Below are 25,348 nucleotides of genomic sequence, written 5' to 3' on the forward strand. Positions count from 1 at the left end.
TTGCGGTACTTAACACAAGATTCATTTCTCATTGAATCCACTATAGGACACAAGCGTGGGTAAAGGGAAGGAGACCTAGGTGGGCCCTGCGCCACAGATAACACGTCCCAGGGTGACCCAAAAAACAAAGCCCCGAAAAAAAGACAGAGAGAAGCATGACAGTACAGATAGTATGTAAGGCAAATACGGTAAAGGTGAGAAATATTGGACAAAGGAAATGAAAAGGTGGCAGACCCCCACAGGACCCACCCTAGCAAGCCATGAGAAGTGGAGAGAGGGGAATATCGGAGATCTTAGACTCATCTGACATCGGAGGGGCGCTGGGTCACAGCTATCTTGGCAGAACACGGATGGTGGAGGCTCCAACACTCCACTTGGCGGAAAGAGGACACATGATGAATTGGCATCCAATGAGGGCACTACTGAAAAGATGGAGGAAACCCACATCACCTAGAAGAAAACAAAGACATTTATTAAAGAAAAATCCTGCCTAAGTTGTACAAAAAGCCACGGCCGCCCCTCCCAATATTCACACCGTGATCAAATGCCCATCAGCAACAATGTACAAACAGAACATGAGGCTATTACTTTACATTCTGATCAGACTATGAAGCCCACTACCACATCACAGTGACAAAACCGGGGGTCCCTGGCCTTAAAGGGAATCTGTCACCCCATTTTTGGCCTATAAGCTGCGGCCACCGCCATCAGGGGCTTATCTACAGCATTCTGCAATGCATTCTGTAATGCTGTAGATAAGCCCCCGATGTAACATGAAAGAGAAGAGAAATGAGTCAGATTATACTCACCCTGGGATCCGGTCCAATGGGTGTTGCGGTCCGGCGCCTCCCATCTCCATACGATGCCATCCGCCTTCTTACTTCTGCAGTGGCTCCTGCGCAGGCGCACTGCTCTGCCCTGTTGACAGCAGAGTAAAGTACTGCAGCACGCAGTCCCATGTGTGCAACATCACCCTCTTCTCCCCAGGCAGACTCCCAGCACGCAGTCCCATGCAAGCAACATCACCCCTTCTCCCCAGGCACACCCTCCCTCCAGCATGCACATGCAGCCCCATGCAAGCAACATCACCCCCTTCTCCCCAGGCAGACCCCCTTCCAGCATGCAGATGCAACCCCATGCAAGCAACATCACCCTCTTCTCCCCAGGCAGACTCCCAGCACGCAGTCCCATGCAAGCAACATCACCCATGTCTGACAGGATATCAGGACTCTTCAGACCTACAGATTCCCATCCCATTTCTGCTACTACATGTGGGGACAAATGACACCGCAAGAAACGACCTGGAAACCATCTGCAGAGACTTTGAAGACTTAGGCAAGAAAGTGAAAGAACTGGGAGCGCAGGTGGTCTTCTCTTCCATCCTCCCAGTGGGTGGCCATGGAACAAGGAGGTGGAATAAGATTCTGCAGGTGAACAACTGGCTACGTCGATGGTGCCGTCAGCAACGATTTGGATTTCTGGATCACGGAGTGAATTACTTATACGATGGACTGCTTGCTAGAGATGGGATGCACCTTACGAAGACTGGAAAGCATGTATTTGGAAGTCGCCTTGCTACACTTGTAAGGAGAGCTTTAAAATAGAACAACATGGGAAGGGAAGCAAAAGACCAGAAAAAGCCATACACCTGACAAATGCTACTGAGAACTCTGCTATTAGAAGTGGAAAGGAAGAACAAAGACGAAAGAATCTAATTAATAAAAATATTGGAGAAAGAGAAACCAATCACAAACTAAAATGTTTCTATACTAATGCACAAAGCATGGGCAACAAACAAGGAGAATTGGAACTACTAACACAGGAAAAGAAATATGATGTCATTGGAATCACTGAAACTTGGTGGGACAATACACATGATTGGAATACAAGACTAGAAGGATACAACTTATTTACAAGAAACAGACTTGATAAACGAGGAGGAGGTGTCGCATTGTATGTTAGAAACGCGTATATCTGCACAGAGATTGAAGCTTCAGAGACTGGGAGTTCTGTGGAAACTGTTTGGGTAAGAATACAAGGACAGAACAATGGAAAGGACACCATTGTAGGCATTTACTACAGGCCGCCTGTGCAAGCTGAAGATATGGATGAATTCTTTATGCATCAAATGGCCAAGTTCTCCAAAAAATATGACATAGTTGTCATGGGGGATTTCAACTATCCAGACATTTGTTGGGAATCTCTCTCAGGCAAAACTAACAGGTCAAGGAAATTCTTATCCTCTCTTGCTGACAACTTTATCTTCCAAAAGGTAAGGGAGAAAACAAGGGGAACTGCTACCTTAGATCTAATCCTTATAAACAGGGAGGAAATGGTTGAGGAGGTAAAAGTGGCTGGGACCCTAGGAGGTAGCGACCATGCTATTTTAGAATTTTGGATAACTAGAGGAGGAAGACCTGTGAAGACTCAGACGTCAAGGTTAGATTTCAGAAAGGCAGATTTTAAGGGATTCAGAAAGAGAATTGGAGGGATCCAATGGCTGGATATCCTTAAAGACAAAAATGTCCAGGAAGGATGGGAAATCTTGAAAAATGAAATTCTCAAAGCACAATTGTTAACAATTCCAAAAAGAGGGAAGAATAGGAAGCATTTAAGGAAGCCAGGATGGATGAACACAGAACTTAAGCACATGCTAAAAAGGAAGACAAAAATGTTTATAAAATGGAAAGAGGGAGGCATATCTAAAGACGAATATAATTCTGTCTGCAGAACCTGCAGGGCACAAATCAGATTAGCTAAAGCTGACAATGAATTGAGGTTTGCAAGAGATGTCAAAAGCAATAATAAATGATTTTGGTGATATGTCAAAAGTAAAAGTAAAGTCAAAGATGTTACAGGATTTTTACAGGATGAAAATGATGAAATGGTAAGACAGGATGTTGAGAAGGCCAAACTTTTAAATTCCTATTTTGCATCTGTTTTCTCTCAGAAAGGAAATGTAACATCAACTGTTCATCACTGTCCTTAGGGGAATAGAAGAATCCAGGATATCTATAAACAGAAAGATAGTGAGGAAACACTTAGCTAACCTAAATGAATTCAAGTCTCCAGGTCCAGATGAATTACACCCCAGAGTACTGAAGGAGATAGCAGAAGAAATTTTTGAACCCCTCTCCATAATCTTTGAAAATTCTTGGAGAACAGGAGAAGTCCCAGAAGACTGGAGAAGAGCAAATGTTGTTCCTATCTTCAAAAAGGGGAAGAAGGTGGACCCAGGCAACTATAGGCCGGTGAGTCTGACTTCTATACCAGGAAAGATCTTTGAACAAATTATTAAACAACATGTATGTCAGTACCTGGATAAGAATGAAGTGATTAAACAGAGTCAGCATGGGTTTGTAACTAATAAGTCATGTCAGACTAACTTAATTTCCTTCTATGACGGAATCACTGATTGGGTGGATCAAGGAAATGCTGTAGATATAGTATATCTTGACTTCAGCAAAGCATTTGACAAAATATCTCATACAATCCTTATTGAAAGTCTTAGTTACTCACCGGTTAACGGTATTTTTCGGAGTCCATGACAGCACCACCTGAGAGAGGGGATCCGCCCTTTAGGAACAGGAAACCTACAGATACAAAAAGGGTGGCACCTCTCCCACGCATCAGTTGGATTACAGAGCACAAGAGGACTTCCAAGGTTAATGCATGATTTATGTACAGTATTCTTTACAATTATAAACTTTTATCACCAGTGAGCATATACAAGAAATATAGACGTGCACACCCAAGTTAAACTAAAGGGAGGGAATATACGGGTGCTGTCATGGACTCCGAAAAATACCGATAACCGGTGAGTAACTAAGACTTTATTCGGTCGTCCATGACAGCACCACCTGAGAGAATTACAGAGAGTAATCACTACTTTAGGGGGGGGGGCTACAGCCTGCAGAACCCTGATACCGAAGGAGAGGTCTGCAGAAGCACCCAAGTCTAGCCTATAATGACTATAAAAAGTGCTCAGAGAGGACCAAGTGGCCGCCTTACAAATCTGGTCGATGGAGACTTCTGATCTCTCGGCCCACGAGGTCGCCACGGCTCTGGTGGAATGCGCCTTCAATTTCTCCGGAGCCACTCTACCTTTTGAGGTATAAGCTAACGAGATTGCTTCTCTAATCCATCTGACTAGTGTACTTTTGGACACCCTAAGACCTTTCCTAGGGCCCTGGTAGGAGACAAAGAGGGCATTGTCCTTCTTCCAAGGATCGGTAGCTGCTAGATACTCTAAGAGGCATCTCCTAACATCTAAAGTGTGTAACTTCTCCTCTTTCTCATTAGTTGGCTTAGGGAGGAATGATGGAAGGACTATTTCCTGCGACCTATGAAAGCTGGAGGCTACTTTTGGTAAATACGCTGGGTCAGGTCTAAGTATTACCCTATCCTCTTTTACCTGAAGAAAAGGTGGGCGCCTAGACAATGCCTGAATGTTGCTTACCCTACGGGCTGACGTTATGGCTATCAGAAAAGCTATCTTGAGGGACAGGCTCCTAATAGAGGCTGACGAGATGGGTTCAAATGGCACTTCTGTCATAGCTGTGAGGACTAGGTTCAAATCCCATGGCGTGAGTCTATTCTTTACTATTGGTCTGGACCTACTCGCTGCTTTGATAAACCTATTGACCCAGTAATTAGCCGCGATGTTGCAGCTAAAGAGGGCCCCTAAGGCAGATACCTGTACTTTAAGGGTACTGGTGGGGAGACCCAGGTCCAGCCCTTTTTGTAAAAATTCCAAGATCTGGCCTATAGGGACGGAATCATCAGTATTTATATTTGAGCTTTGGAGGAATCTTTTCCAAATTCTGACGTAAATCTTAGTTGTCACCACTTTCCTACTTTTTAGTAGAGTGTCAATTAGGTCTGGGGAGAAACCTTTACTTCTTAGCAGTGACCGCTCAAATTCCACGCCGTGAGATGCAGGCCAGCCACCTGAGGGTGGAAGACCGGGCCCTGGGACAGAAGGTCCGGGATGTCCGGGAGAACCCAAGGAACGTCTATCGACATGATCCTGAGGTTCGAGAACCATGCTCTTCTGGGCCAGAACGGGGCGATGACTATGACTCTTGCCTTGTCCTTCCTGATCTTCCTCAACACCAGAGGAAGTAGAGATAGGGGAGGAAAGGCATAGGCTAGCCTGAAGTCCCATTTTATCAGTAGCGCATCTACTGCCAGAGGAGTCTCCCTGGGATTTAGGGAGCAAAACTGTCTCGTTTTCGAGTTCTCTTTGGTGGCGAATAGATCCACCTCTGGTTGACCCCATCTCTGTACGATCTGAACAAAAATGGAGGTGTTTAAGGCCCACTCTCCTTGTTTTAACAGATTGCGGCTTAGGAAATCTGCCGCGACGTTTTCTTTCCCTCTTATGTGAAGAGCCGTGAGAGATAAAAAATGCCGCTCTGCTAGCTGGAATAACTGTCCTGCCACATTCATCAGAGTTTTGGATCGAGTTCCGCCTTGGTGGTTGATATAGGCCACGGCCACTCGATTGTCCGAGAGAACTCGTACGTGATGGCCCTGTAGATACATAAGGAGCTCTTTAGCTGCGTGTACTACCGCTGTCAATTCTTTCAAATTAGAAGACATTTGTATTTGATCCCGTTCCCATAGGCCCTGGACCAGAATTCCCTCCATATGCGCCCCCCAACCGGAAGGACTTGCATCCGTGGTGACCACGCGGGTAATGTTATACTCCCAAGGGACCCCTTTAGATAAGTTATTTATTTCTAGCCACCATTCCAGGGACTCTATTGTGTTTCTGGATAAGGTCAGTCGACCTTCTAAGTTACCCCCAAGAATCCTCTGATACCACAAAACTTCGCCCTGTAGAGTTCTCGTATGAACTTGGGCCCACTGGACCGCGGGAATGCAGGACGAGAAGGAACCCAACAGGGACATGGCTTTCCTGAGGGACATGGAGGGGTTGTTGGAAGCGTTCAGGACCCGGCCATGCAGGTGCAGCAGCTTCTCTGGGGGCAGACGGCATTTCTGTTTTTTAGAATCTAGGGTTAGGCCTAAAAATTGTTGAATTTTTAATGGCTGCAAACGGGATTTTTTGATATTAAGTAACCATCCCAACCGCTCTAGAGCCGCCGTTGTTTTCTGTAACTGATCTAAACATTGCTCGGCTGAACTGCCTATTATAAGGAGGTCATCTAGATAGGGAACGACTAGAATATTTAGCTCGCGCAGATGGGCCATCACCTCTGCCATCACTTTGGTGAATACTCGGGGTGCAACTGCCACCCCGAAGGGTAAGGCCGCGTACTGGAAGTGCTGGATTGACCCCTCCAACTGAACCGCCAGTCTGAGGAAAGGTTGGTGAGCTAGACATATGGGTATATGGTAGTACGCGTCTTTCAGATCTAGGACCACCATGAAGCAGTTTTGAAACAGCATTTTTATTGCGGTGTTAATTGTTTCCATTTTAAACGGTCGAACGACCAGACATTTATTGAGGGCTTTGAGATTAAATATAGCCCTAAATGAGTCGTCCGGTTTACGGACCAAGAACAGGGGGGAATAGAAGCCTTTCCCCCTCTCTTCCTCTGGAACTCTCGTCAGGACTTTTTTGTCCAGTAGCTCGAGGACCTCGGTCTCCAGGGCAGCTTGTTCTAGCGGGGAAGATTTCAGCGGAGTTACCTTGAACCGGTCTTGGGGAACGCAGGAGAACTCTAGGTGCAGTCCTGTAGCTATCACCCCCAGTATCCAGCTGCTATTTGAGATTCTGGCCCAGGCCGGGTAGAAGGCAGATAATCTTCCTCCTACCGGAGCCACTAGTCATTGGGGCGGTTTCTTATTATCCCGAGATGGACCTTCTTGGCGCCCCCCTCCTCCGAACATGAAGCCCGTACCTCTGGTTTTCTTGTTGTCCCATCTGTTCTGATCTCTGGCCTGCCTCCTGCGGGAATACCCTTTCCTAGAAAAGGGACGTCTCCAGGATGTATTCGGCAGACTCGGAAATTTCTTTTTCTCATCCCCGGCTTTCTCTAACAGTTCGTCTAGGACGGGGCCGAACAAGTATTCACCCTCACAGGGGATAGAACAGAGACGGGACCTGGCTTGGATATCTCCCGGCCAGCATTTCAACCAGAGGGCTCTTCGGGCCGAATTAGACAAACTTGCAGACCTGGCCGCCATTCTTACAGAGTCTGCCGAGGCATCTGCCAGAAAGGCAGCAGCATTCTGGATAATTGGAAGAGACTTACGAATGGAAGCTCGCGAGGTCCCATCCTTTAGCTGGGAGTCCAATTGATCCAGCCAAACCATCATGGATCTGGCTGCGCACGTGGCTGCTATTGCTGGCCTTAGGGCGCCTGCTGACATCTCCCAAGTGCCCCTTAAAAAGGAATCTGCCTTTTTATCTAGGGGATCTTTAAGGGAGGCCATATCGTCGAATGGTATAGATGATTTTTTGGAGGCCTTAGCTACCGCTGCATCCAGCTTGGGGGCCTTATCCCATCGACTTACTATTGGGTCCTCAAAGGGGTACCTTCGCTTGAAAGCAGGCGGCATAGAACCCCTTTTTTCCACTCCCTGTCTATCAGGTTCTGGACTTTTTCGTTTAATGGAAAAGTCCTTTGCTTTCTGGGGTCTAGACCCCCGAACATAATGTCCTGAGCAGACAGTTCTGTCTTTTTTTCCTCTACCCCCATGGTTGACCTTATGGTTTTAATTAATTTATCCATACGGTCCAAGGGAAAACAAAACCGGCTGGAATCCTCTTCGGAGGAAGAAGAGGAGGCCGAGGACTCTGAGGAGATATCTTCCCTCCTAGGGCCGACTGAAGATTCTGAGCCTGAAACACTAGCCCGTCTTCTTTTAGAAGAATCTTCTTTTGATAGAGCTTTTATTTCAGTCCTGATTAATTGCCTCAGGTCCGTAGCGAAGCTTGGAGCTTCTTCCGCTACCTGCATAAATAGGGAAGAGTGTAAGAGTCTGATACTCCACTCACGTTCTAACCCTCATCTCCGTCCCTACCGTCTGTCTCACGCAAGACTGACATAATCTCTTAGGGTGACCATCTGGTAAGGGGCAACTACAGAGGGCACATTCCTTGTGCTTCTGTTTCCCTGTGGCCTTCTTTCCCTGAGAATCAAAAAATATAAAGGGACACTACATCAGGGTACATTCTCGCAGATCTCTTACCCTTGCAGACGAGGATAGGTACGGGGGGCTGCAGGAGGATCCTTTGGCCTAGAGGAACTACTGTGGCTCTGTCCACTTCCCTCCTTCCGCCTCTTAGGCTGGTCACTGGGGTGCTTTGCCACGGGCTGCACCTCCTGTGGGTCCATGGGGGCTTCTGTTGTGTCCATCGCTGGGCCTCCAGAAGCACCTCAGCAGCAATGCCTTCTGTCTTAAGCAGGCTTCCCCTCCGGATCAGCAGGAACTCCGTCCGGTGTTCGGGTCCCCCATTGGACCGCTCTGCGATCCTCCCCCTCTCCTTCAGGCCCGCCAGGCGGCGGGCGCGCATCTCCACAACAACCGGAAGTCGACCGGCATCCGACTTCCGGTTTCGGCGCTAGGCCCCGCCCCCTCCGCCGCGTCACTTCCGCCGCGCGAGGGGACGCGCGGCAAGGGGCTAGCACTGCGCCGCCGGCTCGGAACCGTCGCTCCCTTTGTGGGACACCGCCGGCGGCGTCCGCCCGAACGGACCGCTCCGGGGAAAGGAGACACAGGGGGACCCCACTTACCTCACCGGTCCCATGGAGAAGGCATCCGCCGGACCCTGTCTCCGCCTGCTCTTACCACTGCCGTGGAAATCCTACCCGGACCCACCGTGGCGCATCCAGGGCTCCCAGCAAGACTGAGGTAGGAGAACCCCCCGCTACCTGAGTCGGTCCGCTGGCCTGGGACTTCAGTTATCCATGACGGACGATCTGTAGGGAGTTCTGTCCTTGTTAGGAACAGGAAACCAACTGATGCGTGGGAGAGGTGCCACCCTTTTTGTATCTGTAGGTTTCCTGTTCCTAAAGGGCGGATCCCCTCTTTCAGGTGGTGCTGTCATGGACGACTGAATAAAAAATGACTAAGTATGGAATGGACAAGGCAACTGTTAGGTGGATTCATAACTGGCTTAGTGATCGGACCCAGAGAGTGGTCGTAAATGGCTGCACATCCAGTTGGAAGAATGTCTCAAGTGGGGTACCACAGGGCTCTGTCCTGGGCCCTGTATTGTTCAACATCTTTATCAACGATTTAGATGAAGGAATTGAGGGTAAACTGATTAAATTTGCTGATGACACAAAGCTAGGAGGGATAGCTAATACTAGAGAAGAGAGAGAGAGGATTCAAAAAGATATAAATAAACTGTAGCAGTGGGCAGCAACTAACAGAATGGTTTTTAACAGGGAAAAATGCAAAGTACTACATCTGGGCAATAAAAATGAAAAAAGCATATACAGAATGGGAGGAATAGGCCTAAGCAACAGCACATGTGAAAAAGACTTGGGCATACTAATAGATCACAGACTGAATATGAGTCAACAGTGTGATGCAGCAGCAAAAAAGGCAAATGCAATTCTAGGATGTATTAACAGAAGCATACAGTCTAGATCACGTGAAGTCATTATTTCCCTCTACTCCTCTTTGGTCAGACCTCATCTGGAATATTGTGTCCAGTTTTGGGCACCACATTTTAAAAAAAGACATCAACAAACTGGAGCAAGTTCAGAAAAGAGCAACCAGAATGGTGACCGGTCTGCAAACCCTGTCTTATGAGGAAAGGTTGCAGGATTTGGGACTTAATAGCTGTCTACAAATATCTAAAGGGCTGTCACATTGTAGAAGGATCATCTTTATTCTCATTTGCACAAGGAAAGACTAGAAGCAATGGGATGAAACTGAATGGGAGGAGACAGATTAGATATTAGAAAAAACTTTTTGACAGTTAGAGTGATCAATGAGTGGAACAAGCTGCCACGAGAAGTGGTGAGTTCTCCTTCAATGGAAGTCTTCAAACAGAGGCTGGACAGACATCTGACTGGGATGATTAAGCGAATCCTGCTTTGAGCAGGGGGTTGGACCAGATGGCCCAGGAGGTCCCTTCCAACTCTACGATTCTATGATTCTACCCCTTCTCCCCAGGCACACCCTCCCTCCAGCATGCACATGCAGCCCCATGCAAACAACATCACCCCCTTCTCCCCTTGCAGACCCCCCCAGCATGCACATGCAGCCCCATGCAAGCAACATCACCTCCTTCTCCCCAGGCAGACCCCCCTCCAGCATGCAGATGCAACCCCATGCAGCATCACCCCTTCTCACCAGGCAGACCCCCTTCCAGCATGCACATGCAGCCCCATGCAAGCATCATCACCTCCTTCTCCCCAGGCAGACCTCGTTCCAGCATGCAGCCCCATGCAAGCAACATCACCCATGCAAGCAACATCACCTCCTTCTCCCCAGGCAGACCCCCCTCCAGCATGCAGATGCAGCCCCATGCAAGCAACATCACCTCCTTCTCCCCAGGCAGACCCCCCTCCAGCATGCAGATGCAGCCCCATGCAAGCAACATCACCTCCTTCTCCCCAGGCAGACCTCCTTCCAGCATGCACATGCAGCCCAATGCAAGCAACATCACCTCCTTCTCACCAGGCAGACTCCCTTCCAGCATGCAGATGCAACCCCATGCAGCATCACCCCCTTCTCACCAGGCAGACCCCCTTCCAGCATGCAAATGCAGCCCCATGCAAACAACATCACCCCCTTCTCACCAGGCAGACTCCCTTCCAGCATGCAGATGCAACCCCATGCAGCATCACCCCCTTCTCACCAGGCAGACCCCCTTCCAGCATGCACATGCAGCCACATGCAAGCAACATCACCCCCTTCTCCCCTTGCAGACCCCCCAGCATGCACATGCAGCCCCATGCAAGCAACATCACCTCCTTCTCCCCAGGCAGACCCCCCTCCAGCATGCAGATGCAACCCCATGCAGCATCACCCCTTCTCACCAGGCAGACCCCCTTCCAGCATGCACATGCAGCCCCATGCAAGCAACATCACCTCCTTCTCCCCAGGCAGACCTCGTTCCAGCATGCAGCCCCATGCAAGCAACATCACCTCCTTCTCCCCAGGCAGACCCCCCAGCATGCACATGCAGCCCCATGCAAGCAACATCACCTCCTTCTCCCCAGGCAGACCCCCCCAGCATGCACATGCAGCCCCATGCAAGCAACATCACCTCCTCCCCAGGGAGACCCCCCCAGCATGCACATGCAGCCCCATGCAGCATCACCCCTTCTCACCAGGCAGACCCCCCCCCAGCATGCACATGCAGCCCCATCAGCTCCTTCTCCACAGACAGACCCCCCTCCAGCATGCAGATGCAGCCCCATGCAAGCAACATCGCCTTCTCCCCAGACAGACCCCCCCAACATGCACATGCAGCCCCATGCAAGCAACATCACCTCCTTCTTCCCAGGAAGACCCCACTCCAGCATGCAGATGCAGCCCCATGCAAGCAGCATCACCTCCTTCTCCCCAGGCAGACCCCCCTCCAGCATGCAGATGCAGCCCCATGCAAGCAACACCACCTCCTTCTCCCCAGGCAGACCCCCCCCAGCATGCACATGCAGCCCCATGCAAGCAACATCACCTCCTTCTCCCCAGGCAGACCCCCCCCCAGCATGCACATGCAGCCCCATGCAAGCAACATCACCTCCTTCTCCCCAGGCAGACCTCCCTCCAGCATGCAGATGCAGCCCCATGCAAGCAACATCACATCCTTCTCCCCAGGCAGACCCCACTCCAGCATGCAGATGCAGCCCCATGCAAGGAGCATCACCTCCTTCTCCCCAGGCAGACCCCCCAGCATGCACATGCAGCCCCATGCAAGCAACATCACCTCCTTCTCCCCAGGCAGACCCCCCAGCATGCACATGCAGCCCCATGCAAGCAACATCACCTCCTTCTCCCCAGGCAGACCCCCCTCCAGCATGCAGATGCAGCCCCATGCAAGCAACATCACCTCCTTCTCCCCAGGCAGACGCCCCCCCAGCATGCACATGCAGCCCCATGCAGCATCACCTCCTTCTCCCCAGGCAGACTCGCAGCTCGTGCAGGAACATCCACTTAGCTGATCTGTGACTTCACATCCCTCCATGACAGCTGCAGCTTCCTCCTGTCTGCTCTACGGAGGAAGAGGCGCCGCCCCTTCTGATCACATGGGCATGACGTCACCACAGGTCCTTTAGCCTCTAGATATCAGCGCTGTGTAAGGAGGAATCCGCGGCCACTGCTGACATCACAGTCATGTGACCGGCGCGTAGTGACGTCACGAGACCACGCGAGCGCCAGCGTCCCCCTCTGACCGCTAGTGTACCACGTGATCTGAATGGGGTATATATACCCCCTGCGTAGCGCGCTAACCGCCATTTCCTCGGGGCAGCACAAGGGAAGGGAGGGAAAGGGGAGCAGCGGGCGTGTAACCGCGTAATGACACCGAGGTGACAGGAAATTGAGGCACGAAATCTAATAGCACTCAATGACCGTGGCCTTTTAGTGAGACGCTGCGCCCATTGCACAAGAGAAGGGAGGGAAAGGGGAGCAGCGGGCGTGTAACCGCGTAATGGCACCGAGGTGACAGGAAATTGAGGCACGAAATCTAATAGCACTCAATGACCGCGGCCTTTTAGGGAGACGCTGCGCCCATTGCACAAGGGAAGGGAGGGAAAGGGGAGCAGCGGGCGTGTAACCGCGTAATGGCACCGAGGTGACAGGAAATTGAGGCACGAAATCTAATAGCACTCAATGACCGCGGCCTTTTAGTGAGACGCTGCGCCCATTGCACAAGGGAAGGGAGGGAAAGGGGAGCAGCGGGCGTGTAACCGCGTAATGGCACCGAGGTGACAGGAAATTGAGGCACGAAATCTAATAGCACTCAATGACCGCGGCCTTTTAGGGAGACGCTGCGCCCATTGCACAAGGGAAGGGAGGGAAAGGGGAGCAGCGGGCGTGTAACCGCGTAATGACACCGAGGTGACAGGAAATTGAGGCATGAAATCTAATAGCACTCAATGACCGCGGCCTTTTAGGGAGACGCTGCGCCCATTGCACAAGGGAAGGGAGGGAAAGGGGAGCAGCGGGCGTGTAACCGCGTAATGGCACCGAGGTGACAGGAAATTGAGGCACGAAATCTAATAGCACTCAATGACCGCGGCCTTTTAGGGAGACGCTGCGCCCATTGCACAAGGGAAGGGAGGGAAAGGGGAGCAGCGGGCGTGTAACCGCGTAATGGCACCGAGGTGACAGGAAATTGAGGCACGAAATCTAATAGCACTCAATGACCGCGGCCTTTTAGGGAGACGCTGCGCCCATTGCACAAGGGAAGGGAGGGAAAGGGGAGCAGCGGGCGTGTAACCGCGTAATGACACCGAGGTGACAGGAAATTGAGGCATGAAATCTAATAGCACTCAATGACCGCGGCCTTTTAGTGAGACGCTGCGCCCATTGCACAAGGGAAGGGAGGGAAAGGGGAGCAGCGGGCGTGTAACCGCGCAATGACACCGAAGTGACAGGAAATTGAGGCACGAAATCTAATAGCACTCAATGACCGTGGCCTTTTAGTGAGACGCTGCGCCCATTGCACAAGGGAAGGGAGGGAAAGGGGAGCTGCGGGCGTGTAACCGCGCAATGACACCGAAGTGACAGGAAATTGAGGCACGAAATCTAATAGCACTCAATGACCGTGGCCTTTTAGGGAGACGCTGCGCCCATTGCACAAGGGAAGGGAGGGAAAGGGGAGCAGCGGGCGTGTAACCGCGCAATGACGCCGAAGTGACAGGAAATTGAGGCATGAAATCTAATAGCACTCAATGACCGCGGCCTTTTAGGGAGACGCTGCGCCCATTGCACAAGGGAAGGGAGGGAAAGGGGAGCAGCGGGCGTGTAACCGCGCAATGACGCCGAAGTGACAGGAAATTGAGGCACGAAATCTAATAGCACTCAATGACCGCGGCCTTTTAGTGAGACGCTGCGCCCATTGCACAAGGGGAGGGAAAGGGGAGCAGCGGACGTGTAACCGCGTAATGACGCCGAAGTGACAGGAAATTGAGGCACGAAATCTAATAGCACTCAATGACCGCGGCCTTTTAGTGAGACGCTGCGCCCATTGCACAAGGGGAGGGAAAGGGGAGCAGCGGACGTGTAACCGCGCAATGACGCCGAAGTGACAGGAAATTGAGGCACGAAATCTAATAGCACTCAATGACCGCGGCCTTTTAGTGAGACGCTGCGCCCATTGCACAAGGGGAGGGAAAGGGGAGCAGCGGGCGTGTAACCGCGCAATGACGCCGAAGTGACAGGAAATTGAGGCACGAAATCTAATAGCACTCAATGACCGCGGCCTTTTAGTGAGACGCTGCGCCCATTGCACAAGGGGAGGGAAAGGGGAGCAGCGGACGTGTAACCGCGCAATGACGCCGAAGTGACAGGAAATTGAGGCACGAAATCTAATAGCACTCAATGACCGCGGCCTTTTAGTGAGACGCTGCGCCCATTGCACAAGGGGAGGGAAAGGGGAGCAGCGGGCGTGTAACCGCGTAATGACGCCGAAGTGACAAGAAATTGAGGCACGAAATCTAATAGCACTCAATGACCGTGGCCTTTTAGTGAGACGCTGCGCCCATTGCACAAGGGAAGGGAGGGAAAGGGGAGCTGCGGGCGTGTGGCCACGTAACGGCACCGAAGTGACAGGAAATTGAGGCACGAAATCTAATAGCACTCAATGACCGTGGCCTTTTAGTGAGACGCTGCGCCCATTACACAAGGGAAGGGAGGGAAAGGGGAGCAGCGGGCGTGTAACCGCGTAATGGCACCGAAGTGACAGGAAATTGAGGCACGAAATCTAATAGCACTCAATGACCGTGGCCTTTTAGTGAGACGCTGCGCCCATTGCACAAGGGAAGGGAGGGAAAGGGGAGCAGCGGGCGTGTAACTGCGTAATGGCGCCGAAGTGACAGGAAATTGAGGCACGAAATCTAATAGCACTCAATGACCGCGGCCTTTTAGTGAGACGCTGCGCCCATTGCACAAGGGAAGGGAGGGAAAGGGGAGCAGCGGGCGTGTGGCCGCGTAATGGCGCCGAAGTGACAGGAAATTGAGGCACGAAATCTAATAGCACTCAATGACCGGGGCCTTTTAGTGAGACGCTGCGCCCATTGCACAAGTGAAGGGAGGGAAAGGGGAGCAGCGGGCGTGTAACCGCGCAATGGCGCCGCGGTGACAGAAACACGAGTCACCCGCTATGCGAGCAATCACTGCATGTGGCCTATTAGTGAGACGCTGCACTCCAGGGCGCCTGGTTTTCGGAGAGGGCCTGGTTTGGGGCCTCAGGCTCTCTCGCCATCTTCCTCTCCTTCTTGGGTAATTAGTGAACTAGCTCCGCACTACTTTGATTTTGTTGCTGTTTTCTCTTGATCTTGGTGTAGAGACAGTAGATGTGACCAGAGGGCAGGGTGGGTGCTTGTGGCTTTTACACACCTTTTTTTTTTTATTGATTTTCCCCCGATTCAGTCATAAAACGCAATTAAGAAAGAAATTAGGAAGTAATTGATGGAGGACAGAGGGGTCTGAAGCGCAAGTGCACATAAAGGCGAATACTGCTGAGAAGTGGCTATATAAACTTGTGTTAGGGTAGGGGTGATCGGGGCCCTGTCTGCCCTTTATGGCCTTTGATACCATTCTTCGTGTGCACTAATAGTTTTTCACCATTTTATGTTCCGGTGCATTTTGCTTATAATTTTGCACTATAAATAGACACCGTAGAAAGGGAATATTAGAGAGAGAGCAGGGACCGGGGCTGAGAGACAAATGCAGATAAAGGAATAATGCTCATCAGGGGCAATATACCGCACGCTAGTATAGACCATATGGAGTGAGCGTTGTTTGCACATACGAATGTCTCTGGTGACTGACTCATTATGAAACCCCGACCCTTGGTACGCATGTGTTGTGCAGCCTTGCCAGGTAGTGCCTTGGCTGATAGTGCAGGTAGGAGGCAGAGTCAGGGCCGAGCTTCAGCGCCTAGTGGTGGCTGCCTGTACACCACTGTGCACTTGGTCTGCACTCCACAGTAGCCAGCGTCTATTAGTGGCGTTTGCAGGTGCGACGCCATGCGCCTAGTGGGTCTAGAGAGGCTCTTACCCCGCGTCCTTGGGGCAGAGTCTTGTGACCGTACACTAGCGCTGACTCAGCTGTGCCCTGTGACAGTAAACGGTACGGCATCTGTGTTATACGGTACTGTGGCTCTGTGAAGTGCAACAGAGCCCGTCGCTACTACATACTGGATGGCGTTTAACCCACGTGTGTCCAATGCGATACCGCCATTTAGTGTCCGCCATTACCGAGCCGCAGTTAACATCTCTGCACGGTGGACCCCGGGCTGTGAGCGCACCTTATTACCATCTTTATATTATTTGGTGCGTTCCACCAACCCTAACATACACATATATCCAGCAAAATGGAACATAGCGCTGAAATTCTTCTTCCCCTCCAACAAAGATGTCAGAATGTACACAGACGTGTGCGGCTAATTCATGATGTTAGAGAGCAATTACAATAATACCCAGTACAAACAGTACTGAGAGCTGTAATAAAGGGAATATAACCCTTTATCAGAAAGCCAAGGCGTGTAAAGGTGCAATTAGTCACAGAAATACTCCGTACAAACAAAGTTAGTACTGGACATTAAATGATGGTGGACGTCCAGTGCCGCACAGGCGCTTATCTTTGGAGCGTGACTCAATGCTTTATGCGCATAAAGTATGAGGATCTCCATCTCCTGCTTTTTATAACAATGGCTTTATATTTTTTAAGGTGCCTTTTGTTTCTCATTTTTTTGGGATTAGCTCCAGTTTATCTCAGTCTTGTGCCACCATGACTGAATTTTCTTTGCTCCTTTGTGTGTTCTGCTTTTGATTTTGTCTTAAAAACAGACACCTTAGAAAGGAAATATAAGATGGAAAAGCGTGTACGGGACAGGGTCAGAAGCTAAAAAATAAGGGACCTAGAGCACATAAATGTCGCTGTACATAAACGTGTAGCAGGATAAGAGGTGATTGCACTTTCTGAGCAAACTAGTTTTGCGCCATTTTACGTTTAGGTGCGTTTTGCTAATAATTTTGAATTAACACCCGGTGGAAAGGAAATATTGAAAATAGTGCACTGACAGGCTGAAAGGCAAATTAACAAAATGAGGAATAATAATGCTGATAAGTGTCGCTATACATACATCTTGCAAGACAGGACATGGTGTTAAAATACAGCTGCCCCTCCAACAAAGACGTTAGAATGTGCACAGACGTGTGCGGCTAATTCATGGCGTTAAACTAGAAGGCAATCCCAAAAGTATCCAGTGCAAGCAATGTTAGCAATTCTAATAACATGATAGATTCCAGCCCTGCGCGTGCGCTTGTATTTTGGAGAGGGTGTTATTTGATTGCTTGCGCGTACACTAAGGTGTCTGTGTCTCCCACTTTTTTTTATTTGGGTTTAAGTACCGAGAATAAACTAATTTCTCATTTTTGTTTTGGTGCATTTTGCTCTTCATTTTTCAGTTTGTCTCAGGCTTGGGCATTATTAATATTTTACTTTTGCACTATGACTTAGTATTTTGTATTTTTTTTGCCCCTTTTATCTTCATTGGTGTATTTTGCTCTTGTTTTTTGGGATTAATATTTTTCCCCTTTATGTATTCTGATTTTGGCCAAAAAAACACCGTAGAAAGGAAATATATATAAAAAAATACATGTAGATGGACTGGGCCTGAAGCTAAAAAATCAAATGCAGAAAATGTGCAAAACAGTATATGGTGCTGTAATACAGCTGCCCCAATAAAATACTTGTACTTGTGCAGACAGGCGTTGGTTTATCACATGTAGCAATTTAGTTGCAATATAGCAACAACTTGTAAATGAGATTAGAAAAGTTCTTGTTGCTTTCTGAGGACGCGTACATGGTACCTCCCAATCTTGTACATGTCTCAGTGGAGGACACCAGTCAGGCTCTGGACAGCAGATGATCCTTTAAAAAAATCAGCAGTATGTCATATTTTCTCCTAATTTAATCAAAACTGCATCAATTTCACAACCCATCTATCTACATTTCGTGCAGATAATGTATGCATGTAATGTATGTTAGACATCGTTATCTTGCCACTGAACAGGGGGAATCTTGAGCCATGTCCTCTGTGGTGTCTCATTTTTTTTCAGCCACAGAGGATCCTGCGCAGCAGAGATGTCAGTCCCAGCATCTTGCTCAGGATAATGCTATGCATTTGGTTGCTGTTGCCACCCCAGGTTCAGCTATAGCATCCAGCATTAGTCAGCGGTGAGCAGACACTCCTGGGACTAAGGCTGGTTTCACATTTGCGTTTTTTAGCGCTGGAAAAAAACGCATACCTGCGCATGCGTTTTTTCCCCTATATTTAACATGGGTGCGCATACCTGCGCGCTGGCATGCGCACGTATGCGATTTTCATGCGCTGCGTTTTTTTGGGGTGTGCGTTGGTATTTTCCAGACGCAGCATGTTGCATTTTTTGGCCCTGCAAAAAAGCGCATGCGCACATATGCGCACGTTTTGCGCTAAAAATGGCCATTATAGCCTATGGGTGCGCATTGGCATGCTTATGTATGCGTTTTTTTGCACAAGCGTTTTTTTTTTTAACCATGGAATTTAGGGGTTTGGGTTAGAGTTAGGGTTAGTTAAAGGGGTTTAGGGTTAGGGTCAGGGTTAGGGTTGGGGTTAGGGTCAGGGTTAGGGTTAAGTATGGTTTGGTTAAGGGTTAGGGTCAGGGTTAGGGTTAAGTATGGTTTGGTTAAGGGTTAGGGTTAGGGTTAGTTAGGGTTTGGGTTAGGGTTAAGTATGGTTGGGTTAAGGGTTAGGGTCAGGGCTAGGGTTAGTTAGGGTTTAGGGTTTGGGTTAGTTAGGGTTAGGGTCAGGGTTAGGGTTAGTTAGGGTTAGGGTTAGGGTTAGTTAGGGTTTGGGTTAGGGTTAAGTATGGTTTGGTTAGGGTCAGGGTTAGGGTTAGGATTAGTTAGGGTTAGGGTCAGGGTTAGGGTTAGTAAAGTCATGGTTTGGGTTAGTGTGAGGGGCCACCTAATGTTGGAAAAAAACGCAAACGCGGTAAAAACGCACTAAAAACGCATACAAACGCATAAAAACGCTGCGTTGTTTTCATGCATGCTCATAAAAATGCTTGAAAAAAACGCAGCAGTTGTATGCTTTTGTATGCGTTTTTTTAATGCGTTTTTTTGCGGGAAAAACGCGCTGCAAAAAAAAGCAAGTGTGAAACTAGCCTAAGTCCTGCTTTTCTTCATCTGAACATGCCCGTGAATCGATCGCTCATTGGTGGTCACCTGCTCAGGTCCTCCAGCAGCTCGGATTGGGCCATCAGCAAGGTCCCGGAAGGCTGCGGTTATAAAAGGATCGCACAGCCGTGCACTAGTATAGACCATGTGGAGTGAGTGTTCTATGCATGTATGAATGTCTCTGGTGAAAGACTCATTATGAAACCCCTACCCTTGGTATGCATGTGTTGTTCAGCCCTGCCAGCTAGTGCCTAGGCTGATAGTACAGGTAGGAGGCAGAGTCAGCGCCAAGTAGTGGCGTTTGCCAGCACGACGCCATGCGCAATCAGTACGCTAGAATCCCTAATAAGGGTGGTTAGTGGCGTTTGCCAGTGCAATGCTGTGTGCACTCAGTGCGCTAAATTTATTAGTCAGGATTCGTCCAGGCATCGCAGGTGCGACGTCGTGCGCTTCGTGGGTCTAGAGAGGCTCTTACCCCACGTCCTTGGGGCTGAGTCTTGAGACCGAACACTAGCGCTGATTCAGCTGTGCCCTGTGACAGTTAACAGGGTGCGGTATCTGTGCTCTGCAGTTCCGCGACTCTGAAGTAACAGCTCGTTGCAACTACACACCAGGTGGCGTTAAGCCCACGTGTGTCCAGTGCGATACCGCCATTTTGTGTCCGACATTACCGAGCAGCAGTTAACATCTCTGCACAGTAAACCCCGGGCTTCGAACGCACCTTATCACCATCTTAATATTATTTGGTGTGTTCCGCCAGCCCTAACAATGTAAAACTCACATGTACAAGTACCCTAATGAAGAATTACATTGGGCCATAGCTTAAAATCAATTTTAGTGCTGGCTGTGTCTATATGTAGCTCCTCTTCAATGTCAAGGACTAGTGATGGGCGAGCACTAAAATGCCCGTGGAAGCATTTCTGACTCTTAGTTCACAGCTTTAATCAATTGTTTCATAGTTTCATGCCATTTTTACCGGTGCACCAAAAAACTTACTAAAACAAAACCAAAATGGATTTTGCTGGGAAATATCTTAAGGTACATCCTGTTCAGGTTAATGACTTGTATATAAGGCAAAATAAATAACCCCAGACCAAAATGTTCCTCCCCCACTTGGGCTATGTTCAGATGCAGCGTTTTTGAAGCGTTTTTCCACTTTAACATTGCTTTCATCCAAAACATGCATTCACTGGGAAATGTCATTGTAACATTTACCAACCCTAGCTGGCCATGTGGTGTGTGACACATAAGCAGACACATCTTGTTTCATTTATGAAGGAGGGACTCTTAAAGTCACAGAGCCTATTTTTACAGGGACATTAGGTAGCATTAATCTGCTTAAAGGGCCATTATTAAACAGTGGGTCTCCTAAACTGTTGCAGCCAATGCAGTGAGTGGATGGGCTGCCAAGAATTACAACGCACCCCAATATCCCTTTCAAGAGATGTCCAGGAGGGCCTCCATAAAAAATGTTGCATTGAATGCACGGCCTGCCCTGATGCCAAGTCCTCTGTACCCCACTATGCCTTGGAACCCACATACTGGATGGGCCCAGGAAATTTCACCTCACATTATGCATTTTGTACTCCCGTACTCTTTCTTTATGCATTGACCGCAAGGCCTGCCCTGCTGCCAAGTCATATGCACTCCAATACGCCTTGGAACCCACATAGTGGAAGGGCCCAGGAAAATCCACCTCACATTAAGCATTTTGTACTCCCGTACTCTTTCTTTATGCATTGACAGGCCTGCCCTGCTGCCAAGTCATATGCACTCCTGTTATGAGTCACCGGAGGAGGAATAAACAAAAAGACATGCTAAGTCCAGAAAACCGGAGAGGTTTGTAGTTAGCGGATTGCAAACCCCTGATCCTATTCACAACAACTAACAGTAGCCGTAGGGTGTTCCTACGGTGGTCCTAGACACCTTGTTCACAGCCGGAGAACTAAATAAACCTAAAGAAAGAAAGGGGAAATCTAAACTCCCCCAGAGCAGACCCCAAAGCAATAAACAGCCCCCAACATGTATTGACGGTGAAAACAGATGAAAACACAAACACAGACAGAAAGACAGGCTGAGCAAACGATGGGGCTCAACTAACTAGATAGGGCAGGACAGAAAAGCAACTGTCTGCAATCACGCAAAAACCCTGCCAAAAATAATGTCCAACACGTCTGATAGAAAAGGCCCTGAAGTCACTAGACTTCAAAATCACTATATAAGCACTCAGGTATGTTCTGAAAACAGAGCAAAGAGATCAACTGATCAGAGACAAAAATGGAATTCAGCCAGTCCCAGCCAGGGCTGGCTGAACACATACACTAAGTAAACCAGAGAAAATCTCATGGAACAATAGCAGAGCAAAAACTTAGCTTTAGTAGACAGGACTAAACTGGAGGCCAGAGCTCAGAGCAGAGAGGATCACCAGCAACTCTGCAGGGCGTCGGCAGCCTTATATCCACTCAGAGATTCCGGATGTCCAATCACACTCCACCTGCTCAGATGACAGGTTTTTCCCATCCAAATCAGTTTCACTACCTCCTTTCACCAGCAGAGGGAGTTCATCGGACCTCAAAGGTGAACGAGAAAATGAGCTCATAACACACTCCAATACGCCTTGGAACCCACATACTGGAAGGGCCCAGGAAAATCCACCTCACATTATGCATTTTGTACTCCCATACTCTTTCTTTATGCATTGACAGACCTGCCGTGCTGCCAAGTCATATGCACTCCAATATGCCTTGGACCCCACATACTGGATGGGCCAAGGAAAATCCACCTCACATTAAGCATTTTGTACTCCCGTACTCTTTCTGTATGCATTGACAGGCCTGCTCTGCTGCCCAGTCATATGCACCCCAATCAGCTTGTGAACAGACATACTAGAAGGCCACATGATAACCCACTTCACAGTCTTCAGTTGGTCCTGCCATACAGTTTCCTTATGCCTTGAATGCAAGGGCCGCCTTGACCCAAATGTCCACACACCACAATCCCCCCCTCTTGGACGAAACATGGATGAGGGCCTCCAAAAAAATAAAGGCCCCTTACAAAGGAGCAGGTCTCCTATACTCGTAATGTCCATACACGCAGTGCATGGGCCGAAAAAAATTACCTTATGGGGGGCACTTTTTTTTTATAATCTATTATGGGCATCATAGACACCCTTGCAAAAAATTAAACTGCCTGTAGCAGGCCAGAACGCCTTAACCATGGTGATCTAGTGATGTATAATGAGGAGATATAATGAGAAATCATACTGAAATCAAGCAAATAAAATAATGTTGTGAATCCACCTATGAAAGACACTAAAAAAAGGAAGGGGCGAACACAGGTGCATAAATATGAAGCCAGAATGTGTTCAGCGAGATGTTTGTCCCTAGCAACAGCTCAGAGACAGGGATATAAATAAAAACAGTGACTTTTGCATCATGGAATACTTTGACCCTGGTCTTCTAATGGTTGTGGAGGATGAGGAGGATAACACTATACAGACCCAATCAGGAAGTGGATAACCATGTGTGATGGTGAAGAGGTGCATGAGAATACACCTCCCCAACCAAACAAAAAATTACTTTGAGTTTTTCTTTCGTTGTTTTCATTTGCTGGTGTACAGAAGTCTGGGCCCATCCAGCCCTTGTTCATTTTGATAAGAGTAAGCCTGTCAGCATTGTCAGTGAGGGCTACTGACCTGGACGAGGTGGAGGAAGAAGAGGAGGAGGAGGATGAGGGGATGATTATTTTGGGGAGGAGGATGCTTCTCAGGGGGCAAGAGAAAATGTGGGCGTGCCAAGGTCAGGTACAGGGTTTGTGTGTGACTGGAGGGATGTGGATTTGCCAGAAAGTACTCCTCCACCCACCACTGGCAGTGCAGCATTGACACCTGGAACATTGTCCCACATGTGCGATTATGCCTTGCGGATCCTAAAAAGGGACCCCCGCATTGCCAAAATGATGAGGGATGACGACTACTGGTTGGCCAGCATCCTCGATCCACGCTATAAAGGCAAATTACACAACATCATGCCACAGGAGAACCTAGAGCTAATATTGACTAACAAACAAGCAACTCTGGTAAACCGTTTGTTTGAGGCATTCCCAGCACACAGCACCGGAGCTGATTCTCCCACGAGCCGTAGTGGGCACAATGCAAGAGGTGTTCGTGGTGCACACAGCCGAAGTGGCGTTGGAGACGGGTTTAATGACCATGTTGTGGTCTGATTTCTCAAGTACCGCTCACTCGACTGGTAATACAGAATTGATTGCAAGTGACAGGAGACAGCAGTTGTCAACTATGGTTACAAACTACTCCTCCCTCACAGGTCATTTCCCTTTGACTATTGGGCCCCTAAACTGGACACCTGGCCTGAATTGGCACACTATGCCTTACAGGAGCTCGCTTGCCCTGCTGGTAGTGTGCTATCTGAAAGAGTCTTCTGTGCTGCTTGCTCAATCCTGACAGAAAAAAGGACCCGTCTGTCAACCCAAAATGTTGATGATCTAACCTTCATTAAAATGAACCATGCATGGGTTTCAAAGCATTTTGTCCCGCCTACCCCTGATGACACATAGGTTGCCAGAAAAATGGCTCGCTTTTGTCCTCCTCTTCCTCGGACATCTCCAATTCCTCCATTTGCAGCTGCTGAAAGTGCAGCCTACTCATCAACATATGCCATTTTTTCAACCTCCCTCACTGGGCTGTCAGGGTCACCACCTAGCACACCCGAGCAAGTGCTGTTGCCCTGAACAGGTGTGTGGGCCCACTCTTGGGCGACGGCACTGGCACAGGACCTCTCATAGTACAATAAAGTGTCTCTGACGGTGGGGGGCCCACTCGGCGTTAGACACACCGGCGTACTATGAGGGGCCCTGTGCCAGTGCCGTCGCCCACGAGTTTTTCATTGTACTATACCTATATTTCTGTGCCGTATCGGAGCATCATGAATTGTGGTATGTGTTAAAGGGGCGCACTGACATTCTTTGGCCCAGGGCACACGAAAACCTGGAGCCAGCCCTATCCCTGCACAACTTTAGCCAAATAACCCCCAGTTTTCAATGCGTAACTATTATTCTAAAGTAAATTAAGGTTGACAAGCTTCAGTAATAAGAACTGATGTTGTTGGCATTGAAATGGGCACTGTAGGTGTGTTTACTGTCCTCCACTCCCTGCCGACTTTGCTTCCCCATTCACTTGCAGGGCACTGTAGGTGTGTTTACTGTCCTCCACTCCCTGCCGACTTTGCTTCCCCATTGACTTGCATTGGGTTTTGTGTTTCAGTCGGACCTCCGACTTTTCCCTATAGTCGGCCGATTTCGTTAGACCCGACTTTTGAGAAAGCTGGGTTTCATGAAACCCGACTCGACCCTAAAATAGGCAAAGTCACTCATCTCTACTTACCACCCATGGATACACTGAAGGTAGAACTGTCGATTGAAAGAAAAATAATTATGACCCATCAGAAAATGAATAGCTTGCATAATAACATTGCATAGATCCATAGTATATTCACTATATTTGATTAAGTGAAATTCTACTGCCTTCATGACTAGGTGCTGAGGTATAGATGTGTATAGAGCAACAACATCACATCCAATCCACTGATAGTTGTCGCTCCACACAATGTGCGACAATTGTTGTAAGACATCCTTAGAGTCTCTAAGAAACCCTAGGACTCGTGTGACAAGTGGCTGCAATAAAGAGTCAACCCACTGACTAAGGTGTTCAGTGACGGATCCAATGCCTGACAAAATAGGGCGCATTGGTGAGGGTGACAGTCCCTTGTGGACCTTAGGCAGACCATACATGGTGGGAACAATAGGGTGATTTACCTTTAAATATTCCATCTGAACTTTAGTAAACATACCCAGGGAAAATCCCTCATCAATCAGCTGAAACAATTCATTTTTAAAGTGCATAGTTGGATCAGCAGGCAATTTTTTATATGTAGCTACAGTGCCTTGCGAAAGTATTCGGCTCCCTGGAACTTTTCAACCATTTCCCACAAATCATGCTTCA

The sequence above is a fragment of the Dendrobates tinctorius genome, unplaced genomic scaffold (assembly GCF_039654945.1).
Source record: "Dendrobates tinctorius isolate UK_male_01 unplaced genomic scaffold, ASM3965494v1 ptg000259l, whole genome shotgun sequence".
Taxonomy (NCBI): Eukaryota; Metazoa; Chordata; class Amphibia; order Anura; family Dendrobatidae; genus Dendrobates; species Dendrobates tinctorius.